General features: G+C 44.6%; 1 protein-coding gene across 1 annotated transcript in view; it reads left to right on the top strand.

The window, feature by feature from the left end:
- The first annotated feature begins 1,438 nt into the window (after nt 1–1,438).
- The window catches only part of LOC137324445 (uncharacterized), a 44,627-nt gene continuing 20,112 nt past the window's right edge, over nt 1,439–25,953 (top strand). The window contains exon 1 of the mRNA XM_067988769.1: nt 1,439–1,825. The gene's annotated coding sequence lies outside the window, so the exon portion shown is untranslated. The remainder of the gene's footprint in view (nt 1,826–25,953) is intronic.

Below are 25,953 nucleotides of genomic sequence, written 5' to 3'. Positions count from 1 at the left end.
CTGACTTGGAACGTCTGGTAGAAGGAGTCTTAAATCAACAGGAAGCCTTTTGTTTTTTGGCTCTCAGACCAATGCCCACACTGTGTAGCTCATATTGAGGGGGGTAGGGGGGAGGAAGGGGGGGGCGAAATAACTAATGTTCAATTGCTGTTTCCAAGAACAAATCTAATTAGGATGACTTACCGTGAAAGGCTTAATTATGTCAAAACGTCAGACAAAAAACAACTTTGCCAAACAAGTGAGAGGAGCTATAGGAGGCAGGACTCAGAAGCCCCAGAACGTTGAACCCCACTGAAAGTAATGTGGCTCAACTGGTTTTCATGGCAGTTTTAGTGATGTTAGTGGTTTCTAACTTGGAATTAACACTACAAGTGAGTTTGCACATTCTGGGATGCCATTGCATTTATAATAATATTCCACAGAAAAAAAAATATTAATGAGTAGTCCATGCATTGTCAAGTATATTATTATTAGACAAAAGTAGATTATATTAGAATCGTAGAATTATAGAATCTTACATCAGGGATGGAGGCCATTCAGCCCATCGTGCCTGTGCTGACTCTTTGAAAGAGCTTTCCAATTAGTCCCACACCCCTGCCCTTTCCCTGTAGCCCTGCAATTTTCTCCTCTTCAAGTATTTATCCAATTCCCTTTTGAAAGTTACTATTGAATCTGCTTCCACCACCCTTTCAGGCAATGCATTCCTGATCATAACAACTCGCTGCAATCTCACCTCTGGCTCTTTTGCCAATTATCTCAAATATTTAATTTTAATTGTGGATGGTCTCTCACAGTAATATTATACAAACTGTCCTACTATCTCCTATTCTCTGATATTATAACTTTAATTTTATTTTTAATTTCAATTCAAGTTTTATTTGATAACGCTCCTGTGAAGCGCTTTGGGACGTTTTACTACATAAATGCAAGTTAATCAATTATTTCAATGTTTGTAACCATTGCAGCTTTTTCAAACCACATTTCTTTTACACGGTCTTTTTTATTCAATATATATAGCTAAGTTTAAGAGTGTCTGCATTACCGCCGAAAGTCAACTACACACGTGGTGGGTATGAGGTGTGGATTTTGCTGTTATTTGACCACACTTTCAGAGGACCAACTTCTGCTCAGCTATAATTTCCTACCACACAATAACGGAAGGGACCGTTCCCACAGCCCTCTAAACAGGGATTCCTGAAACAAAAAACTGGGAAAATAAACCTGCTGTACTCGGGAGACTCTGTTTGCTGTAGTTTCGGTCATGAATTCGGAGACTCTGTAAATTAAAACCACAAGTCCCGCCCCTGCCTCCAACTCATTGGCTGACACAGTGGTGTCAATATTCACTCTGGACAAGATTAACTAGCAAGGACATCATTTAATCTGCTTTCTCTAAAGTGCTCCTGAAGCTGCAGGAGGGAGGGTACGTGGGCATGTCTGTGTTACACCCAGTTGTGTCGACAGGACTGACAGACTAACCTGGCACTATAGGCGAAACGGCTGCAGCGAAATTTGGAAAACTATTTGAAGCAGCAGTTCAAATTTTTCAGATACTGCGTGGGCTGGCCTCCCCCTGATGGGCAGTATCAGTTCAAGTTGGTTTTGGGGAGACAAACGACTGAAGAGGTTAGCTTAATGGTCAGCTTCCTGATGACATGTGGCACAAACTAGACATCATCCTCTTCTGAGTCACCAGACGGCCCAAACTAAAATTCAGCTTGTCTCTCCTTCTCAACTGAGGTCCATGTTCTTTTTGGCAAGTTCAATCGTTTCCATTTCTGATAGAGTTGCCGAGCTGTGAGGTGATCCAAGGTTCTAATTTCCTGTGAGTGGTCTTTCTGTTGTGATTTACCCTTTTGTTATATGTGGAATTCCTTCTCAGGTTAATGGAGGTTCCTGTATGTATACTGCTCATTCACTGCATTATTGCTTAATTATGCCACATGGGCATTATTTTCTATTTTTTTGGAAAGGAAAATGTGCTTGGATTATATTGTCAGAGCGCTGGCTTCAGCAAGCTATTGACCTCAATGGACATGTAAGCCTAGATTTTCCAAATGTGGTTATTTCAATGCCTTATATTCAGTGACTTGGCTTCCACAGCCTTCAAAAAAAACTGAATATATTTAAGAAGGAGCTAGATAGATTTCTAGACACAAAAGGCATCAAGGGGTATGGGGAGAGAGTGGGAATATGGTATTGAGATAGAGGATCAGCCATGATCATATTGAATGGCAGAGCAGGCTCGAAGGGCCGAATGGCCTACTCCGGCTCCTATTTTCTATGTTTGCACATGGTAACTTTTACTGATTATCAGCTTTTTATTTCTGGACTTTTTAAAACTGAATTCAAATTCTCAAACTGCCAGGATGGGATTTGAACTAATTTTTTCCGGCTTACTAGTCCAGTAACATAACCATCACATTACCATACCCTAGTGTAAAAATTAATGATGTACAGAAAATCTAGGCCCTGCTCTAGCATCATGATGCGATCAAAGAAGCCGATCCAGATAAATTGTTTATTGCGGTGAAGGGTTCAGATACCTGGGAGACAAGTTAAAAACAGGAAGTTAGGAGTGAGAGTGGAAGGCATGGGGAAATTTTTCACCCCAACGGGTAATAGCATTGTGGAAGAAATTACTAGAGACTGAAGTGAACAATGTAAATGGTTTGAGAGGCAATTAGATGGGTTTCTGGAGAAAGAAGGGATTGAGGATATAGCAATAACGCAGAAGTTGGGGTTGATCAATCAAAGAGCTTATTGGGATTAATGCTCTTTCTTGTTCCCAAAAGTTCTTATGTTGCCACTTTGAAAGCCAGTGTTGTGTTATTCGACATATTGCAAGCAATTTGCAGGCCTTTTCAGAGACTTAATGGAAACCACTGTCCAATCTGTTAAAACATTAGAAGTGCATTTTCATTAGGTTTTTAATAACCATATGAGTAGTTCTGTGCTTTAAAGGACTGTGAGGATTGATATAAGGGGGTGTCATTTTGTAGCACTAGTTAGTATCGCCCATGAAACAACCAAGTTTTTCTTTGGTCTAAGACACACGGGACACAGATTGAACTTCCACTTCTATAGGCATGTAAACAGTAAACAGATAGGAAAAGGAGGGATGGGACCGATTAGGTACCAAAAAGGAGATCTATGCATGGAGGCAGAGGGCATGACTGAGGTATTAAATAAATACTTTGCATCTGTCTTTACCAAGATGCTGCCAAAGTCACAGTAACAGAAGAAGTAGTTGAGATACTGGATGGGCTAAAAATAGATAAAGAGGAGGTACTAGAAATGCTGGCTGTACTTAAAGTAGAAAAGTCATCCGGTTCGGATGGGATGCATCCTAGGTTGCTGAGGGAAGTAAGGTGCAAATTGCAGGCCATAATCTTCCAAACATCCTTAGATACGGCGGTGATGCCAGGGGACTGGAGAATTGCAAATGTTACACCCTTGTTCAAAACAGGGTGTAAGGATAAACCCAGCAACTATAGGCCAGTCAGTTTAACCTCAGTGGTGGGGAAACTTTTAGAAACGATAATCCGAGACAAAATTAACAGTTGCTTGGACAAGTGTGGATTGATTAAGGAAAGCCAAATCATATTTAACTAACTTGATTGAGTTTTTTGATGATGTAACAGAGAAGGTAGATGAGGGCAATGCGGTTGATGTAGTGTATATGGACTTTCAAAAGGCATTTGATAAAGTGCCACATAATAGGCTTGTCAATAAAATTGAAGCCCATGAAATAAAAGGGGCAGTGGCAGCATGGATATGAAATTGGCTAAGGGACAGGAAACAGAGAGTAGTGGTGAACGGTTGTTTTTCGGACTGGAGGGAGGTGTACAGTGGTGTTCCCCAGGGGTCGGTATTGGACGACTGCTTTTCTTGATATGTATTAATGACTTGAACTTGGGTGTACAGGGCACAATTTCCAAATTTGCAGATGCCACAAAACTTGTAAGTGTAGTGAACAGTGAGGAGGATAGCGATAGACTTCGAGAGGACATAGACAGGCTGGTGGCATAGGCGGACACGTGGCAGATGAAATTTAATGCAGAGAAGTGCAAAGTGATATATTTTGGTAGGATGAATGAGGAGAAGCAATATAAACTAGAGGGCACAACTCTAAAAGGGGGTGCAGGAACAGAAAGATCTGGTGGTATATTTGCACAAATCGTTGAAGGTGTCAGGGCAGGTTGAGAAAGTGGTTAAAAAAGCATACAGGATCCTGGGCTTTATAAATAGATGCATAGAGTACAAAAGCAAAAAAGTTATGAATCCTGGTTCGGCCACAACCGGAGTATTGTGTCCAATTCTGGGCACCGCACTTTAGGAAGGATATGAAAACCTTGGAAAGGGTGCAGAAGAGATTTCCAGGGATGAAGGACTTTAGTTACATGGATAGACTGAAGAAGCTGGGATTGTTCTCCTTAGAACAGAGAAGGTTGCGAGATTTGATAGAGGTTTTCAAAATCATTAAGGGTCTAGACAGAGCAGATGGAGAGAAACTGTTCCCATTGGCGGAAGGGTCAAGAACCAGAGAACATAGATTAAGGTGATTGGCAAAAGAACCAAAGGCGATATGAGGAAAAATGTTCTTACACAGTGAGTGGTTATCATCTGGAATGCATTGCCTGAAGGGGTGTGGAGGCAGATTCAAACGTAGCTTTCAAAAGGAAATTGGATAAGTACTTTTTTTTATTATTTGTTCATGGGATGTGGGCGTCGCTGGCGAGGCCGGCATTTATTGCCCATCCCTAATTGCCCTTGAGAAGGTGGTGGTGAGCTGCCTTCTTGAACCGCTACAGTCCGTGTGGTGAAGATTCACCCACAGTGCTGTTAGGAAGGGAGTTCCAGGATTTTGGCCCAGCGATGATGAAGGAACGGCGATATATTTCCAAGTCGGGATGATGTGTGACTTGGAGGGGAACGTGCAGGTGGTGTAGTTCCCATGTACCTGCTGCTCTCGTCCTTCTAAGTGGAAGAGGTCGCGGGTTTGGGAGGTGCTGTCGAAGAAGGGAAAAAATTTGCAGGGCTACAGGGAAAGGGCGGGTGAGTGGGAGTAGCCGGAGTGCTCTTGCAGAGAGCCAGCACTCAATGGGTCAAATGGCCTCCTTCCATGTTGTAACCATTCCATGATTCTATAATTCTAACTATATGTGCTACAGAAAATACATGGGGCATTATATTCTCTTCCATTTTTGTGAGCATGCATGCTATAAATAGATTCTGAGGTTTTAGTTATGCGACCATGGGTGATTAATTTGGCTGATTACAAGACAAAGGAATGCAAGGTCACCCCCTCATGCTGCACCTCTGAACGGATTGACATTCAGCTCAGATCAAGGTGACCCACACTGAATGCAGTCAGTCTCCCAGTCTTTACACTCAGGGTTACCATGACTCATTCCGTGCAGCAGACAGAGTCAAGTTACCAGCCTGACGCATACGCTCACCCTTCTTTTCCCACAGAAATCAGCTGGAGATTCACCTTGGCCACCTCTTCCAACCCGAAGGTGAGTATTCTTGTTGTCGCCCAGGCCAACTCTGAGGTTAAGAGCTGGCAGCTTCTATTCCAAAACCATGACCAAGCAATGTTTGTACTTGACCAGTGGTTGTCAACTACAAATCCACAACGAACTTCAACTTGCAGCTCAAATATAGACAGGGCTTTATCTCACTGAAGGCACAGTGCATCTAACTTAAAAAAAAAATAAATGCTTGAAATGGTATGCTCTGGAAATAACTGGGGAAAATCTATACATATTAAAGAAAGAATGACTTGCATTTATATAGCGCCTTTCATGTCCTCAGGACGTCCCAAAGCACTTTACACTCAATGAAGTACTTTTGAAGTGTAGTCACTGTTGCAATGAAGGGGAACATGGCAGCTAATTTGCACACAGCAAAGTCCCACGAACATGAGATAATGACCAGATAATCTGTTTTAATGATGTTGGTTGAGGGATAAATATTGACCAGGACTCCCCTGCTCTTCTTCAAAACAGTATCATGGGATCTTTTACATCCACCTGCAAGGGCCTTAGTTTAACATCTCATCAGAAAGACAGCACAGCAATCCCTCAGTACTGGAGTCTCAGCCTAGATTTTGTTGTCAAGTCTCTGGAGTGGGACTATGAACCCACAACCTTCTAACACAGAGGCAAGAGTGCTACCGTTGAGCCACAGCTGACACTTGAAGCAAACTTGGTTTTGCCGGGCTTGCTCTTAAGGATCACAACTAATGTTTAATCACTGTTAAAGAGTTAGGGTTGGATATTACAGCTTGGAAATTCCAGTTGGGCAGCTGTGCTGCTGGAGGTGTGGCAGAGCCCAAAGCCCAGAGATGGGGTCATTTGCATAAAAGGGCAGGTGCTTGTGCCATTTATGGTGCTCTCTGGGTGTAAATCCTGTGGGGAGATTGGAATTTTGGGGTGGCACCTTTAATGCTCCGTTGGATGGGAGGAGGTGGGCTGGTCTTGTCGAAGTGACTGAAGATAAAAATTGGCAAAATGAGCTGTTCCTTTGATGATTATCCATTTTTCCAACAGCAACCTGTCACTCTGAGATTGATTACCATTGGGAAACGGCACTACGGGCCCCATTCATGTCACTTGTACGGCAAGTACGTCTGCATCATGCAGGCATACTTTCCATTAGCCGTACGCTGAGTGGAACTGGTGGAAGCTGCCGCCCGCAACTTGGATGTCCGGCATAAACGGGTTCCATCCCAAATTCCTCCGGCTCACCCAGAGTGAGTGGTATGGCACAATGGACTGTAGCTCCAAGATACTGTGGAGTAGGTTGATAGGACATGGTCATGCAGTTTTCATCCTTAGTACTTCGAGTTTCGAGCCTTAGTACATTAAATTTTCATTCTCACTACGTGCACCTTCCACCCTTGGTACATGTGGTTTTCATCCCTAGTACATTCAGAATTTCAATCCTTACTTTCCTTCTTTGTTATTTCTTCCTTTTCTTTCCCAGTTTTCTTTAACTTTCTGTTTCTCTTATTTTTCCTTTTTTCCCCCTCTTTCCCTCTCTTATGTTTTCAGATTTGGAAGCTACATGCTGTGGGTTTCACTATTTAGATCCTTAAATTTCCCACATAGGCAGTTGCTTGGTTTTATTTAATGCCTTGCAGATATGACTTGGATTCATTAAAGTCTAACAGTTCCTAAAATGGCTGCGATTTAAGTTTCGTCACAAGAAATTTTTAAAAAACGAATTAACCTGAACTTGTTTATGACCTCCATTGCCTGATGTAAAGCTGCAAAAGGGGGCACTTGAATTTGCAAGTAAAATGACAAAAATGAATAACTGCTCGTTTTAGCAAAGTTTCGCTGGAGTTGGTCGGGAGTATTTCAAGATCATCGTTGTGGATTCCTAAAGATCTATGGAGATGCAGTTTTCTTATCTATAGTTACTTATAGATGCACTTAAGGGGAAGCTAGATAAGTACACGAGGGAGAAAGGAATAGAAGGATATGCTGATTGGGTTAGATGAAGTCGGGTGGCAGGAGGCTTATGTGGAGCATAAACGCCGGCATAAACCAGTTGGGTCGAATGGCCTGTTTCTGTGCAGTAAATTCTATATAATATAATTTCCAAATGATGAAAATGGAGATTATACACACACCATAGACTCGAGAAAAGTTACATCAATTTGCTAACCTCTTGCATTTTGGGGGGCTTTAACCCATACTTTTCAGCAGCAGTCCTACAAAAAGCTGTTTGAATTCATTCAGTGATTTATCTCTCCACTGACACTGAAATCTAAAGAGCAGGCAATAGAGCATCGTGGTTCTTTTTCTTTTGACTTTTTTTCTATGCCTAAAAACAACTCGACCTTTTCCCACACCAAAAATGACCTGGACGAAGAGATCTGGGTGAGGGGAGGTGGGGGGGTGCAATTGGATTACGCTTGAGAAAGACCTGGCAGATTTCTTTAAAGTAGCAAGTGGTTACGAGGGTTATAATCTATGTTTCTATTTGAAGAATTCTGAAGAAAGGAGAGGACGTGCGGAGAGGGTACGTCAGTCATACACTGACCATCAGCACTTTGATTCTTGGTCAGATTTAAAGTGACACAGGCCCATGGAAACTGAACTGTGTAAGGAAAGGTATAAAGGGCAGAATGTATCCCAGTAATTTGTGCTTGCCTCTTTTACCGACCTTGAAGGCTAGCTGTGATGTCATGGTGTTAATAATTAATTCTATCTCTCTAAACAAATTGAACTTTGCACTGAGACCGCCTGAATACGTATCAGTTACCATATACTTTTGATGTACTTTCACATTAATGTGGATAGATTTGGACCAGAAAGCTGATGTGGAATGACAACAAATACTAGTATGTTTTAAAGCAATGACTGAAATGTTGTGAAAAATGTCAAATATTTGATTGAAAATGGCCAAAAGCCATTCAGAACCCAGACAGGTGACCAAAACTGTCTTTTTTCATCATTTGGGTTTCTCTCTCATTTCTGTCTTCATTCCTGTGAAAAAAAATCATACAGGAACATAGGAACAGGACTAGGCCATTGAGCCCCTCGGGCCAGCTCCGCCATTCAATTAGATCATGGCTGATCTGTACCTCAACTCTATTTACCCACCTTAGATCCATATCCCATGGTACCCTTACCAAACAAAAATCTATCCATCTCAGTCTTGAAAGCTCCAATTGTCCCAGCGTCCCACAGTCTTTTGGGGAGAATTCCAGATTTCCACTACCCTTTGTGTGAAAAAGTGCTTCCTCCTAAATGGCCTAGCTCGAATTCTATGATTATATCCCCTCGTTCTTGATTCTTGATACAGCATTGAAGATAAGAATGAGGCAGGTGAAAGTAGCCTAGTGGTTATGTTACTAGATTAGTAACCCTAGTGGTTATGAGTTCTAACTCATCCCTAGCAAGTTGTGAAATTAAATGCAATTTTAAAAAATTCATAATTTGTTGGCTGACCTTAGAAAAAGTGACTATTAAAGCTGCCATTGTCGTAGAAACCCAATTGGTTCAGTAATGTCCTTCAGGGACTGGAGCCTGCCATCCCTACCTGGTTTGGCCTACATAGTGTTGTTGACTTTTAATGTCCTCGGGGCAACTAGGAATGGGTAATAAATGCTGACAAGCTTTGTTACAATGTGTCACCGACATCTCAAGAACAAATCAAACATCTCATTAAAGTCTATAATCCTGAGTGAAGCACACTCTTTCAACACATGCACAAGCAGAGGCAAGTACAGCAAAACCAATTGCTCAGGGAAAGTTATAAGAGACAGCTGAAGAAAACATTCTACACAGGCATGGTCATAATTTAAAAGATCACAAGATAGATACAGATGAGCACATCGACACAGCCCATACTTGAACCAGGTGGGCCTGCAGTACTCCAGTTGATTGACCAGCTAGTCTGACTCACTAATGGAGGGATAGGCCTGTGACAGGGAGCTGGGATTCTTTCAACTCTACTCCAGAGGCTAAGCCCATAACAGGTAAGTTGGTCTTAGCTGGACAAGCAGCAGGAAGCTTACCAGTATGCTGTGCCTTCCTTACAGGAGAGCTGTCCAACTGCATGGAAGGTGATGCCTGAAAGGGTCAGTGAGATGTTCGAAAGGGCCAGTGAGATGTCCGATATTCAGCTGCATTGGAGGAGATGGCCGAAAGGGCCAGAGAGATGTTTGATATTCAGAGGACATGGAGAGGGTGGGAACATAGGAAGAGGACCCCTCAAGCCTGTTCCACCATTCAATTAGATCATGGCTGACCTCTATCTTAACTCCATCTATCTGCCTTGGTTCTGTAATCCTTAGTACCCTTACCCAACAAAATCTATCAAGCTCAGTTTTGAAATTTTCAATTGACCCCCAGCCTCAATAGCTTTTTGGGGGAGAGAGTTCGAGATTTCCACTACCCTTTGTGTGACGAAGTGCTTCCTGACATCACCCCTGAACGGCCAGCTCTAATTTTAAGGTTATGCCCCCTTGTTCTGGACTCACCCACCAGAGGAAATAGGAGGCTCGATATTAGGAGGGCTGCGGGTTCGCGGTGGGGGGGCGACTGGGCGCGTGGGTAACGCGCCCGGTGAAATCAGTCTGCCCCGCGCGCGATCGCAGCCTAATTGGATCCACTTACCTGTTGTTCCGGGTTCCCCACTGCTGATCTGCGCGTCGGGCGGACTGAGCATGTGCAGTAAGGTCTGTCAGCTGGAGGAGCACTATTTAAAGGGGCAGTCCTCCACTGACTGATGCTGCAACAAATAGGAAAAATTACAGCATGGAGCAGCCCAGGGGGAAGGCTGCTCCCAGGTTAATGATGCCTCACTCCAGGTATCATTGGATGGGGTGAGGAGGAGGGGGAGAACAGAGATCATCCCCCCGGCGGGCAGGAGGAAGCGGCCTGCGTCTGCCACCAAGAAGGCCTGGCTCGAGGTGGCAGAGGAGGTCACCTGCACCACCAACATATCGCGCACCTGCATACAGTGCAGGAGGCGCTTCAATGACCTAAGTAGGTCAGCCAAAGTGAGTACACTTACTCATTCCCCTTCACTCTGTCTGCCACATCACTGCCCCCACCCCACATCTCCTTCTGCACTGCCAACACTACTCTGTCACATCACCCCTCATACCCACTCAAATCTCATCCTCATCTTACCTGCACTTACTCACCTCGCCAGTACTCATCCCACCACTACCACTCAACCCAATCCTCATACAATCTCATGGCTCTATCTCATACTCACCCTCTCATGCATCTCTTTCACGGTCAGCCTCACCCAACCTGCCACTACCTGTGCTGCAACCACAGGGCATGCATCACATATGTGTAGTAGGAAGCGTAAGACAAACATGTTGTGAGCATGAAGGGGATGCACAAGGGTGTTTGAGGGTTTGTCATGGTTTTTACTTATATTTAATTTCTGACCAACTCACCTTACATATTATATTGGCACCACTACTGCCTCGTCTTTGCGAATCTTGTCTGGTTTGTGCAATAATGCCCTTTCCTGAGGATCACAATGAAGACCCACACCTGATGCCACCCATTGTGTCACTGCAGAGTGGGTGTAGGTGTATTTGCAGGGCTCTTTTGTGCAGACGACTGAGAGACGTCTGCGATGTCCCCGGTGGCACAGTGGAAGGATGTGGTGGAGAAGTTGTTGAGGGCAGTGGTGACTTTGACAGCAACAGGTAAGAAGATGGTGCTCGGGCCAGCCGGGAGCAGCTCGGCATGAAGGAGGCTGCAGATGTCCACGACTACATGTCGAGTGACTCTGAGCCTCCGTGTGCACTGCTGCTCAGAGAGGTCTAGGAAGCTGAGCCTCGGTCTGTGGACCCTGTGGCGAGGGTAGTGTCCTCTGCGAAGCATCTCTCTCTGCGGTTGCCCTCCCTCCTGCAGTGCAGGTGGATGTGTCACAGCACTGTGTTGTGGAGCTCCACATGTCAGAGGTGGACAGCGTGGCCGGCAAGGCTGGTGATGCTGTTCGTCCTCCGAGGAGGTCATGACTGCAGCTACGGCGGCCCCCATCCGGAAGATGTACATCCGAGGGGGTCCGCAAGGTAGGTACATGTGTCTGGACCCCGGGGTAAGTGTGCAAGTTTGTGAATTTGATTGTTAGGAGGAGGGTGGTGGAGGCCAAACTTTGTCCCAAGTGACAGAGTGGCCTCCTGCAATGAGTGAGGGTCTCCCCCACCCCCCCACCTGTCAAATGGACCTTTGCAGCTGCCACAGGCTGATGGCTGCAACACGTCCATTTCAACTGGGAGTGCTCCCCCCAGTATGGGAAACAGTCCCAGTTGTTTCTAAAATCCCACCCCTCCTGACATATTCCCTTAATCAGGTCTGTTAACGACCTGAAATACCACAATAAATACTGTCAAGTGGAACCCCGCCGGCTTTAATTGCCTGCGGGAGTCCCACAAGCGGGGGCTGCGCGCGCAAGTCAGCGCGTCTGTGGGGAACCCGGAAGTGGGCGGGTTGGAGCCGGGCTCCCCGATTTTTGGAGCCCGCCCTGCCAGGAATGCACCCGATAGCGGGTGCTAATATTGGGCCCAGTTTCTCTCTATCTACCCTATTGAATCCTGGGAAGGAGTAGGTTGGTGCTTGGGGTTGGGACTCTCCCTTGGGACCAACTTGCTCTTTTATTTAACCAGCTCCTCGGCTGCAGGGGTCTGCTCTGTTTTGCCAGTTTTTCTGTTTACTTGCTTCGCCCTCACCTATTGAAGCTATTCACACATCCTCCGTGTCTCGTATATGTCTCTATTTCTTTGATTATGTCTCCTATTGTCTCATGCTAATATCACTTTCGCCATCTCCTGTTTTACAAGTCATTCTATTTCTGTTTGCGTGTGCGTGTGTGTGTGTGCGTGCGTGCGTGTGTGTGCGTGTGTGTGTGTGTGCGTGCGTGCGTGTGTGCGTGCGAGCGCATTTTCCCTCTCTCTTCCCTTTGTTCTATTCCTTTGTTCTATTTCTTGGTGATATTCCTCAGTTTTGACAAACCCAAAATGTTTGTTTTCTCCACATATACCAACTGCCATGCTGGATGATTCCAACATTTTCTGTTTTTGTTTTTGTTTTTGAATCAAACCTGAGATTTATGCTGTTGCAGGAGTTTCAAACATCCTGGAACTTCATGCATATATCCATCCAGCAACATTCAGCGAATGAAGATCTACTGGAATAGGCAAAGGATTACCCTGAAAATTTTGCATAGGACACCAAGTGCAAAATTATAAACCTATAGCAGCTTGACTCATCCAGTGTCCTAAACATCCACTCCCTCCACCACCGGCTCACAGTGGCTGCAGTGTGCACCATCTGCAGAATGCACTGCAGCAACTCGCCAAGTCTCCTTCGGCAGCACTTCCCAAACCCGTGACCTCCACCACCCAGAAGGACAAGGGAAGCAAGCGCATGGGAACACCACCACCTCCAAGTTCCCCTCCCAGTCACACACCATCCCGACTTGGAAATATATCACCGTTCCTTCTTCGTCGCTGGGTCAAAATCCTGGAACTCCCTACCTAACAGCATTGTGGGAGCACCTTCATCACACAGATTGCAGCAGTTCAAGAAAAAGGCCCACCACCACCTTCTCAGGGCAACTGGGGGTGGGCAATAAATGCCATCCTTTTCACCAATGCCCACATCTCGAGAATACATTTAAAAATAAGTTTTTAGCACCTTTGCCTTTGGTTCAGATGTGTGTAATTTCAAAACCCTCACTAATCAACATAGGCTCACACTGGAGTGCAGTACTGAGAGAGTGCTACATTGTTGCAGGTCCTATGGATAGGACAATAGGGTTGATTCTACACATGTCAGCTATCAATAGGGAGCTCTGGCTGCACGTATCTGGAAATCGTGGACAGTGAGTCTGGGATTTTTCTATACGTGCGGCTGACGTATATTTGTAAAAAGAGGCCTATTAAACCAAGGTTCTAGTGGCAAAATTGGGAGTATTGCAAGTGTTCTAGCCAATATTTCTCCCTTAGGCAAAACTACATGAAAACAGATTAACTGGTCACTCATTTAATGGCATTTTATGGGAGGTTTCTGGTGCACAAATACAGCTGAAGTTGCTCACACAAGTGACTGCACTTCAAAAATAATTCATACTTCAATATGAAAGGTGCCTTTTATTCTTCTTCTCAGGCAACTCATGACTGCTTGATATATTTGGAAATCAATTAGGCATAAATTGTGGAATGGGTGGTGCAGCAGGTTGGGAAATTATCCTTTTGCCTCTGGGACCTGGGTTTGAATCCAGCACTGTCTGATAGGATATAAGTTGTTCTGTATGTAAGGATCCTAGATGAAATGAACTTAAGCATTTACAGTCTCGTTCTTAATAGGCGTAACTCCAGAGCATAAAATTTCCCATAATTCAATTTTAACTGGCACTAACTTGGCAGTATCACTCAGAGAGGCCACAAGACTGGTATAGAAGCAGAAATGGTAATATTTAACTTGCACTTAAGAGTTCTCTTTTGTTGTTGAGATAAAGGCAATTTGGAGTCTATTCCAAAGTTCCATCTCAGTAAAATGATCTGACCCACCTGAGTTTGGGAGGTCAGGTCATTTAAATAACCAGATGTGGTGACTTAAAGGTAAGTAGTCAGATGGGGGAAAAAGTCTTCCCGCCTTTAGAAGAGCTGAAAATATTTTTTTCAATATTTGTCAGCCTTTTCTAAGGCTTTATTGGAGGCCAATAAAGTGGTTGGCCAAACTCAATGTCAAGGCATGAAACGCAATCTGCCAGATTGGCAAAGCCCCAATGCCTGTTTATTAAGGATATTAAGGGATATGGAACCAAGTTGGGTAAATGGAATTGAGGTACTGACCAGCTAATTGAATGGCGGAATAGGCTCGAGGGGCTGAATGGCCAACTCCTGCTCCTATGTTTGATAGTCGGCAAAGTGGAAGTGCTGCTGCTTGAGGTGTGTGGGAGGAGGGTTTGCCTTGTTTGGTACTCCAGAGCAACTTCCCGTAAGATGGTAGTACACCATATCTGGCAAGAAGTGACAGCCAGGCTCAATTTTGTATTTATGTGCAGGACCCAGGAGCAGATGTGGGCAGTCAGCATGCTGACAAGTTAAGAATACCCAGCAATATAGTGTATCACGCAGGTGGCCCAAGATTGCATGACACAAAATATTGCCCACCAACATTTACTGTTCATCATGACAAGCCCTCACTCTCCTTCCAGCTCTTTCATTGTATTTCATGCATGCCCACACTTCAGCAGGGTACATGATTCAGTGCGACTTACAATTGAAAGCCTTGCCATACTAACATCTTCCAAAGGCTCACACAAATGTGGTCACATGCTGATACTGATGGGCTTGAAGTTGGGCACATGGCAGCCATCAGTGACCCCTTATCATTGGGAAGTGCACGAATGTGATGTCATTGGGCAGCTGTGTCATGCTATCCTATGCGGAAGGAGTCAAAAGTGCTGACTATGCTGACTGATGTATCAGTCACCTATTTGATACATGTGTGAGCACCACATACATAGAAATACATAAAGTTACAATATGGAAACAGGGCTTTTGGCTCCAACTAGTCCATGGGCCCGATATTAGGAGGGAGGTGGGTTGCTAGCGGGGGGCTGACTGGGCGCGTGGGTAACCCGCCCAGTAAAATCGGAGGGTTCCCACGCGATCGTAAGTAAATTGAAGCCACTTACCTTGGCTTCCGGGTTTTGCGCTGGAAAGCTGCGCAGCGGGTGGACTGCGCACCCGCATCATAGGCTGTCAGCTGGAGGAGCCCTATTTAAAGGGACAGTCCTCCACTGACTCATGCTGCAGAAAGGAGCCAAAATTACAGCATGGAGCTGCCCAGGGGGAAGGCTGCTCCCAGGTTTAATGATGCCTCACTCCAGGTCCTACTGGATGGGGTGAGGAGGAGGGGGAGGACAGAGATCTTCCCCCCCGGCAGACGGGAGGAAGTGGCTTGCCACCACGAAGGCCTGGCTCGAGGTGGCAGAGGAGGGCACCAGCACCACCAACATATCACGCAACTGCATACAGTGCAGGAGGCGCTTCAATGACCTAAGTAGGTAAACTCCGTCTGCCACATCAGCGCCCCCACCGCACATCTCCTTCTGCACTGCCAACACTACTCTATCACATCACTCCTCACACCCACTCAAAGCTCATCCTCATCTTACCTGCACTTACTCACCTCGCCAGTACTCATCCCACCACTACCACTCAACCCAATCATCATACAATCTCATGGCTCTGTCTCATACTCACCCTCTCATGCATCTCTTTCACGGTCAGCCTCACCCCACCTGCCACTACCTGTGCTGCAACCACAGGGCATGCATTACGTATGTGTAGTAGGAAGCGTAAGGCAAACGTGTCGTGAGCATGAAGGGGATGCACAAGGGTGTTTGAGGGTTTGTCATGGTTTTTACTTATATTTGATTTCTGATCAACTCACATTACATATTGCATTGTCACCACTACTGCCACGTCTTGGCCATTCTTGACTGGCTTGTGCAATAAGGCCCTTTCATGAGGTTCTCCATGAACACCCTTGATGCCACCCATTGGGTCACGCTACAGTGGGTGAATGTGTAGTTACACGACTACTTTGTGCAGGTGCCTGTTGCGCAGCTCTGTGTTGTGTAGCTCCACGTGGCGGAGGTGGACGGCATGCCTGGCGAGGCTGGTGATGTTGGTCGTCCTCCATTGGAGTGATGAATGCAGCTATGGTCCCCCCCCCCGCCTCCCACATCCTGACGGTCTGGGTTTGAGGGGGTCCACAAAGTAGGTAAATGTGTTTGGACAGCAGAGTTTAGGGTATGATTTAATCATCTGGAGCATGGAGACAACGGTGTAGTAGGCAAAACTTTGTCTGAGGTGACAGAGTGCCTTACTGCAATGAATGAGGGTTCACCCCGCACCTATTCAATGGACCTTTGCAGCTGCCACTGGCTGCTGGCTGCAACACGTCTGTTTAAACAGGGAGTGTTTCCCCCAGCATGGAAACACGCTCTGGGTGGTCCAAAATCCGAATCCTCCTAAAATCTCCAACTAATGAGCTCTGTAAACGACCTCAAGTACCCAGATAATGATCTTAAGTGGGATCCCGCTGGCTTTGATTGCCGGTGGGAGTCCCGCATGCGGGGGCTGCGTGCGCACCAATTCGCGTCTTTGGGGAACCTGGAAGTGGTCAGGTTGGAGCCGGGCTCCAGACATCCCCAATTTTAGGAGCCCCCTCACCCCGAACGCACCCGCTCGGCCATCTGAAAATTGAACCCCATGTCTCTGTTTATCCTCCATGCGAGCAAATAGTTCCAACCACATTTACCCGCCCTGTTCCCGTATCCCTTCAAACCCTTTTCCACTATCCACCTACCCCATTTAACCTTGAATGTTGAGATAAATTCTGCCTCAACCACTAATCCTGCAAGTGAATTCCACAGCCTCACCACTCCCCAGGGTATAAATTTGGCCGGCAGCGCAAAACAGACGATAGCGAATCTGCAGCCCGTCCGCACTCTGCCCGATTTTGTTTCCCATTGAAGTCAATGAAATAAAAATCGAGCGGAGTTCAAAATGGGCTGGCGATTCACTATCGTCTGTTTTTGCATTGAGGCCTGAGACAAATTTATATCCTTCAACCACTGGAAACAGTCTGCATCTATCAATTTTGTCCCACCCTCTCAGAATTTTGAACACTTCCATCATATCACCCTGGATTCTGTGTCGTTCTATTGGAACAACCCCAATTTTTCAAGTCTTTGTATTTGTTTTTTCTCACAGTGGCCATCTGGTGTGGCAGTGCTAGAGAGGAATGAACCACAAGGCATCGATGTTTAGGCCAGTAGTGACCTTACCAACCACTGGCAGCGCCACCTGCAGGTGATCTCCCTACGGATGGCAAAGTTCTGCAGCTGGTTCCTTGCTGACCTGAACAAGCTGAGGTACTTGTCACTGGTAGGTAGGAGTGCCAAAGTCTGTAGATATGGTCTGGTATCTGATGGCCTCCTTTCATCTTATATTTAGGACGGTTTAAAAGCAAATTTACCAAAGGAGTTCAATAAAAAAGGCTCTCAAAAGCTTTTTTTCTCCCAAGAATAGTATTAATAAAAAGGTCAGAAATATGGAAAAAATGTCTAATAGCAACACAGTACTAAAAAAAATTCAACCTCTGAAAAAAAAACCCTCTATACAGAGCTTGTTCCCCTTTCTTCCATTCCAAATAGCTGCCGAAGTGAAGAAAAGGCAATCTGAGACAACTGTGCTAGGTTTTCATTTAAATATTTTTCCTTCAAATCTGGGGCTTTAATGGGGTAAAATGGGTACAACCACTGTAGTCCTCGAAATTGATCATAAGTGATCATAATATGATAGAATTTCACATCCAGTTTTAGAGTGAGGATCTTGATCCTGAAACTACTGTGTTAAACCTAAATAAGGGCAATTACAATGTTATGAGGACAGAGTTGGCTAAAGTGGACTGGGAAAACAGATTAGAAGGTATGATGGTAGATAAGCAGTGGCAGACATTTAAAAAGATATTTTATGACTCTCAACAAAAATATATCCCAGTAAGGAGGAAAGACTCCACGAGAAGGAGGAAAGACTCCACGAGAAGGATGTACCGACCATGGCTAACTAAGGAAGTTAAGGATGGTATCAAGTTAAAAGAAAAGGCATACAACCTGGCAAAGATTAATGGTAAGCCTGAAGATTGGGAAAACTTTAGAAACCAGCAAAGGAGGACTAAAAAAAATAATAAAGAGGGAGAAAATAGATTATGAGAGTAAACTAGCAAGAAATATAGAAACTGACAGCAAGAGCTTTCACAAGTATATAAAAAGGAAGAGAGTAGCTAAAGTAAGTATAGGTCCCTTAGAGGGTGAGACTGGGGAAATAATAATGGAAAACAAAGAACTGGCAGAGGCATTGAATGGATATTTTGTATCTGTCTTCAAAGTAGAAGATACTAAAAGCATAGCAATAATAGTAGATAATCAAGGGGCAAAGGGGAGGGAGGACCTAAAAACAATCACTAGAGAAAAAGTACCAGGCAAACTAATGGGTCTAAAGGCCGACAAGTCCCTGGACCCGATGGCTTGCATCAGAGGGTCTTGAAAGAAGTGGCTACAGAGATAGTGGATGCATTGGTTGTAATCTTCCAAAATTCACTAGATTCTGGTAAAGTCCCAGCAGATTTGAAAACCGCAAATGTGATGTCCCTATTCAAGAAAGGAGGGAGACAGAAAGCAGGTAACTATAGGCCAATTGGCCTAACATCTGTCATTGGGAAAATGCTAGAATCCATTATTAAGGAAGTAGTAGCAGGACATTTAGAGACTCAAAATAAAATCAAGGAGAGTCAACATGGTTTTATGAAAGGGAAATCATGTTTGACAAATTTATTAGAGTTCTTTGAGAAAATAACGAGCAGGGGATAAAGGGGAACCCTTTGGATTTTCAAAAGGCATTCGATAAGGTGCCACATAAAAGGTTACTGCACAAGGTAAGAGCTCAAGGCGTTGGGGGTAATATATTAGCATGGATAACACTTCATCACATCAAAATTTCTCAAAGTGCTTCACACAATTAATTACTTTTTGGAGTAACAATAGTGGCTGTTGCTAAGTAGGCAAAAGAAGAGATCAAATATTTTATGGATCACAATGGTTCCTGTGCTTCTGAGACTAGGGAAATATCTTTTGTGGCAAGTAACTGACCAGATTGAATAGTGCAGATAAATAGATTCATAGAATCATAGAGCACAGAAGGAGGCCATTCAGCCCATTGTGCCTGTGCCGGCTCTTTGAAAGAGCTATCCAATTAGTCCCGTTCCCCTGCTTTTCCCCCATAGCCCTGTAAATTTTTCCATTTTTTTCCCTTTGCAAGTAGATTCTCTGGAGTTTGCTTGGAAAGGGAGGAGAAAATAGAACATTCTTGCAGGGGATTAGGTAAACGAGGTAGATTGCACATGATCTATGGAAAGATGGATTCAATTTTTTTCTAGCTCCATGCAGCCTGTGTGTGAAAGGGCTTTTGGCATTTCAAAGTTGCCTCTCAACTGTCTCAGCCAATCAGGTAGTTACTTGCAAACCAAGCTTAGTTCTCATGCTTGGTTCAGTTCAATTCGAATGTGAAATGTTTTTAGTATTTTGTCAAACTGAACTGGGCTCCGTTGGAAATCCCATGGCCAAATAATGAATACTCAGGTTGGATGGCCCCAAGAGGGCTTTCTGCATCCTTAAAGTTGCAGCTGCAGATCTTTGTGCAAGCACAGCTGTGATTTTGTTGAATTTTAAAACCTTCTTCCGAATCACCGATGACTGTGTGCAAAACGTTGCATATTTACGTTTTATCAAATGAGCCCGAACAAAAATAAAGCCAATAACAATTCAGGTTTGTCTGGGGCCCACCAGGCCACCAAATTTAGGAGCAACTTAGTGTCCATTCCAATCCAATACAAGGTTAAAAAAAGATTCAGATAAAACTCTGTCAGTTCTGTGGAGAATCTTGCCTCTTCTAAAAACTGGCTGCCACCCAAGAAATGGAGACAGACTTGGATGCGAGCTAAGAGATTTCCATCTTCATACAATACAGGCTCCAATGTAAATTTGCAGATTCCTTGAAGCCAAGTCCATAGCCGAGCTGGAAATTGTGCAGTACACGTAATTTATAGTGTCTTTTGTTAGCAGATAGCATAGAAAAATTGTCGTGACCCCACGAACAATTTACAGAGCGAGACTCACAATAATTTGAGGGAAATAAAACCAGATTTATTATCTGACTGAAACAAAGGATTCAATAATGTAAGTATTTTGTAATTTTAAACAAACCTTGGCATTCTCCTCTCACCCTCCTCCAATAATCACAAGATAACAATTTGACTGCGTGGCCTGAGGTTTAATGTTTGTCTTTGTTTCTTGCTGCGTGGCTCTCAGCTGCACGGTGTGACAGCACATACCAGGTTGGATCAGTTTGGGCTAATGACTTAAGGGTCAGGAGGGAGCCCAGGTGATTCACAAGATCACAAGATAGATATGAGAAAGACCCATCTAAGCTAAATCCTACAGTAACCACCATTCCCCCTCCCCCCCATCTCAACACAGCATCCAACTGGTTCTTAATTTTTTTTATTATTCATTTTATTTTATGCATTAATTTTATCTATTTGCACGTTAGTGAGGAGGGACTTGGTGTGGGACAGGATATGTACGGCAGAGTTTTAGATAGTAGGAGTTTATTGAGGGTGAATAGTGGACGGCCATCAACGAGAGCATTAGAGTAGTTGAATTGGAGGTGACAAAAGCATGTACAAGGGTTTCAGCAGCAAAGAGGAGCAATGTCACAGAGGTGGAAGTAAGTGGTTTGGTGATGGATAGGATATGTGGTTTAATGCTCAGCTCAGGGTGGAACAAGATGCCGAGATTGCAAACGGTTTGGTTCAGCCTGAGAGCTTGGTCTGGGGGTGAAGTTGCAATCAATGGTGAAGGAGCGGAGTATTTTGTGGGGATTGAAGGTAATGGTTTCGGTCATCTCGATGTTTGAGCTGGAGAAAGTTGTGACTCATCCAGGACTTGATTTCAGACAGACAATCTGACAGCACAGAGGCAGTGGTGAAGGGGCAGAGATTGGTACCATCAGGGTGGGAGAGATGAGTTCCAAAGCCCGAGGATGATGCCACCGAGGGGCAGCGTATAAATTAGGACGACGAAGAGCCAAGAATAGAACCTTGGGAGACCCCGGAGGTGATGATGTCAGGGAAGGATGAAAAGCCATTGCTGGAGGTGCATTGGCTGCCTTTGGGAGGTTAGGAACGGAACCGAGCAAAATCAGTCCCACAGAGCTGGATGATGGAGGAGAATGGTATGGTCGACTATATTGAATACTGTAGAAAAGTCTAGAAAAACAAAGGAGAGATAATGTACCGCAGTCACAGTCATGAAGAATGTCATTCATGATTTTGTTTAGGACTGTTTCAGTACTGTGAGAAGTGCAGAAGCTGGACTGGAGAGATCCAAGCAGAGAGTTTTGGGATAGAAGGGCATGGAGCTGGGAAGTGATGGACATACTTAAGAACCTTAGAGAGAAAAGGGAGGTTAAAGATGAGATGGTAGAGAGTGTTGGATTGTTTGATACAACTGAGTGACTTGCAAGGCCATTTCAGAGAGCAGTTAAGAGTCAACTAGGTTAGTGTGGGACTGGAGTCACATATAAGCCAGACTGGTAGGTTTCCTTCCCTAATGGACATTAATGAACCAATTGGGTTTTTATGACAATCCATTAGTTTTTATGATAATTCCATTAGTTTTAAGATAGCTATGGAGAAGGATAGGTCTGGCCCAAAAGTTAAAATTCTAAATTGGAGAAAGGCCAATTTTGATGGTATTAGACAGGAACTTTCAGAAGTTGATTGGGAGAGTCTGTTGGCAGGCAAAGGGACGTCTGGTAAGTGGGAGTCCTTCAAAAATGGTCATCTGTGGGACTGATTTTGCTCGGTTCCGTTCCTAACCTCCCAAAGGCAGCCAATGCACCTCCAGCAATGGCTTTTCATCCTTCCCTGACATCATCACCTCCGGGGTCTCCCAAGGTTCTATTCTTGGCTCTTCGTCGTCCTAATTTATACAACAAGGTCATCAAGGTCATCTATGTGCGGAACCACAAGAGATGGGTGAGATCCTAAATGAATATTTCGCATCGGTATTTACGGTTGAGAAAGGCATGGATGTTAGGGAACTTGGGGAAATAAATAGTGATGTCTTGAGGAGTGTACATATTACAGAGAGGGAGGTGCTGGAAGTCTTAACGCGCATCAAGGTAGATAAATCTCCGGGACCTGATGAAATGTATCCCAGGACGTTATGGGAGGTTAGGGAGGAAATTGCGGGTCCCCTAGCAGAGATATTTGAATCATCCACCGCTACAGGTGAGGTGCCTGAAGATTGGAGGGTAGCAAATGTTGTGCCTTTGTTTAAGAAGGGCGGCAGGGAAAAGCCTGGGAACTACAGACCGGTGAGCCTGACATCTGTAGTGGGTAAGTTGTTAGAGGGTATTCTGAGAGACAGGATCTACGGGCATTGGGAGAGGCAGGGACTGATTAGGAACAGTCAGCATGGTTTTGTGAGAGGAAAATCATGTCTCACGAATTTGATTGAGTTTTTTGAAGGGGTAACCAAGAAGATAGATGAGGGCTGTGCAGTAGACGTGGTCTACATGGACTTTAGCAAAGCCTTTGACAAGGTACCGCATGGTAGGTTGTTACATAAGGTTAAATCTCACGGGATCCAAGGTGAGGTAGCCAATTGGATACAACATTGGCTTGACGACAGAAGACAGAGGGTGGGTGTAGAGGGTTGTTTTTCAAATTGGAGGCCTGTGACCAGCGGTGTGCCTCAGGGATCAGTGCTGGGTCCGCTGTTATTTGTTATTTATATTAATGATTTGGATGAGAATTTAGGAGGCATGGTTAGTAAGTTTGCAGATGACACCAAGATTGGTGGCATCGTGGACAGTGAAGAAGGTTATCTAGGATTGCAACGGGATCTTGATAAATTGGGCCAGTGGGCCGATGAATGGCAGATGGAGTTTAATTTAGATAAATGTGAGGTGATGCATTTTGGGAGATCGAATCGGGCCAGGACCTACTCCGTTAATGGTAGGGCGTTGGGGAGAGTTATAGAACAAAGAGATCTCGGAGTACAGGTTCATAGCTCCTTGAAAGTGGAGTCACAGGTGGATAGGGTGGTGAAGAAGGCATTCAGCTTGCTTGGTTTCATTGGTCAGAACATTGAATACAGGAGTTGGGATGTCTTGTTGAAGTTGTACAAGACATTAGTAAGGCCACACTTGGAATACTGTGTACAGTTCTGGTCACCCTATTATAGAAAGGATATTATTAAACTAGAAAGAGTGCAGAAAAGATTTACTAGGATGCTGCCGGGACTTGATGGTTTGACTTACAGGGAGAGGTTAGATAGACTGGGACTTTTTTCCCTGGAGAGTAGGAGGTTGAGGGGTGATCTTATACAAGTCTATAAAATAATGAGGGGCATAGATAAGGTAGATAGTCAAAATCTTTTCCCAAAGGTAGGGGAGTCTATAACGAGGGGACATAGATTTAAGGTGAGAGGGGAGAGATACAAAAGGGTCCAGAGGGGCAATTTTTTCACTCAAAGGGTGGTGAGTGTCTGGAACGAGCTGCCAGAGGCAGTAGTAGAGGCGGGTACAATTTTGTCTTTTAAAAAGCATTTGGACAGTTACATGGGTAAGATGGGTATAGAGGGATATGGGCCAAGTGCAGGCAATTGGGACTAGCTTAGTGGTATAAACTGGGCGACATGGACATGTTGGGCCGAAGGGCCTGTTTCCATGTTATAAACTTCTATGATTCTAAGATTCTATGAATCCGATGTGAGAGAAGTGACCAATGGTCACTTTTACTAACACCAACCTTTTATTTCCAGATTTTTAAAAACTGAATTCAAATTCTCATACTGCCAGGGAGGGATTTGAACTCACATTCTCTGGATTATTCGTCCAGGCCTCCGTATTACTAGTCCAGTAACATAACCACTACACTACCCCCACCAGAAAGGGCAGTACAGCCTGTGCCCTGGGCTGCTGGCACAGCTGACCCATGAGTCAGCTTAAGGCCATTTATGTCGGTCTTGAAAAATCAGGGCTTGACTGTTGATATCAAACACTCTCAGTGTCAGGTATAACACAGGCCAAATGCAGTGTGAAGCTCCCACTAATCTGTTCCAACAATCGGGTAGATTTTCTGAATTTGCACTGCCGGCACAGAGCCTCATATGCTGGAGGCACATATTGGGAATTCAAACACAGAGGTCTGCACCCGTCACAAGGATTTTCCCTCCAAGTTTGCAGCTAGTTCAAGCTATGCACTCATGGAGGATGAAGCTCTATGCCAAGGGGGCAAATTTACCCTAATACATGTTTACTTTAATTTCACATTGGTGGCCTCTTGAGTGAAATTGCCAATTTGTAAGCATTGGACTCACACCAACTAAGAACTGGGCTGAGATTGTCCAGACACGTCTTGCATATCAGTCGCACAGCCAGCTGAGTCGATTTCCATCCTGTCACTCTGAGTTGGATTTGAACCCAGGCCCCAGAGGTGAAAGGACAGTGTGCTAACCCACTGCACCCACACAGTCATTAGGCTGTAACTCAAGAATAGTTTGTTTTTCTTAGCCACAGAGCCCTGCTGTAAACTAATCTCAGTGGAGTTCCATTGACCATTTATTTGCAAAAGTAGTGATAAATATATAAATAAATGTGTAGAATCATCAGTTACTATATTTAAAGTTATTTCTTTCCAATTTTTAAAAACCAATTTGCAATGATAAATTCCCAGATTTTAAAATTATTCCTTGTTATCTTTGTGATTCAGTGAAAAAAAAATTCTGTAAAAAGTGTACCTGATGTGTATGATTTTATGAACAGAGACAATTCAGCTCTTTGTAGAAAAATATAATTCTTGTATTGATATAGTCAAAATCAAGGCCTGTTGATGTTTTCACTTGTGGGGGAGACCAAAACTAGGAGCCATAAATATTAGATTATCACTAATAAATCCAATAGGGAATTCAGGAGAAACCTCTTTACTCAGAGTGGTTAGAATATGGAATTCGCTACCATAAGGAGTATTTGAGGTGAATAAGATAGAGGCATTTAAGGGGAAGTTGGATAAACACATGAGGGAGAAAGGAATAGAAGGTTATGCCCATAGGGTTTGTTGAAGAGGGGTGGGAGGAGGCTCGTGTGGATCATAAACACCAGATTGAACCAGTTGGGCCGAATGGCCTGTTTCTGTGCTGTCCATTCTATGTAATTCTATTATTCAAATCCTATTGATTATGATAGGACTCGCAGGAAAGGCTTGGAGAACTAGATGGCACAATGGCTTTCCAAACTCGAGTTTTCTGCAGCCCCCCCCCACAACCCCCAAACTGATTTCCTGGAGGTTGGTCCCATCGAGGCAGATCATGCCCGCCAATATATGAGTGAGTGTATGTAAACTGTATGCAAATGAGGGAAATGCAGCCTCTGCCATGTTTCCTGCCATTTCAACACTGGCTGCTCGGGTGTCCAGCATTCGATGGTCATCAGTGGAGGGAGAAAAAGTTTTCCTCACAGCCAGGGCCTGTGTAAGTGCTCAGGGAATGTGGTCTTACACAGGCCACAGAACAGATGGCAACATTTATATAGGAGTTCAACCCCATACTAATGATGGGCCTCCCGAGGTCTCCTGTGTCAGAACAGACGGCGCTCTCTAATGGAGGCCGTGGAGCTCACCACAGGTGTGCTGATGACCTCATGGCTGGACAGTAGGCTGGGGTTGGGGAGCATCTCCATGTTGGGTAGATGTTCCACACCACCTCCCCACCCCCGATGATGCACTTCATTCTGCTGGGAGGCAAAAAGCCTATCCC

This window comes from Heptranchias perlo, chromosome 1, assembly GCF_035084215.1.
Source record: "Heptranchias perlo isolate sHepPer1 chromosome 1, sHepPer1.hap1, whole genome shotgun sequence".
In the NCBI taxonomy this organism is placed as follows: Eukaryota; Metazoa; Chordata; class Chondrichthyes; order Hexanchiformes; family Hexanchidae; genus Heptranchias; species Heptranchias perlo.
The sequence above is the reverse complement of the archived record's forward strand: the minus strand, read 5'-3'. Positions and strand labels throughout refer to the sequence as shown.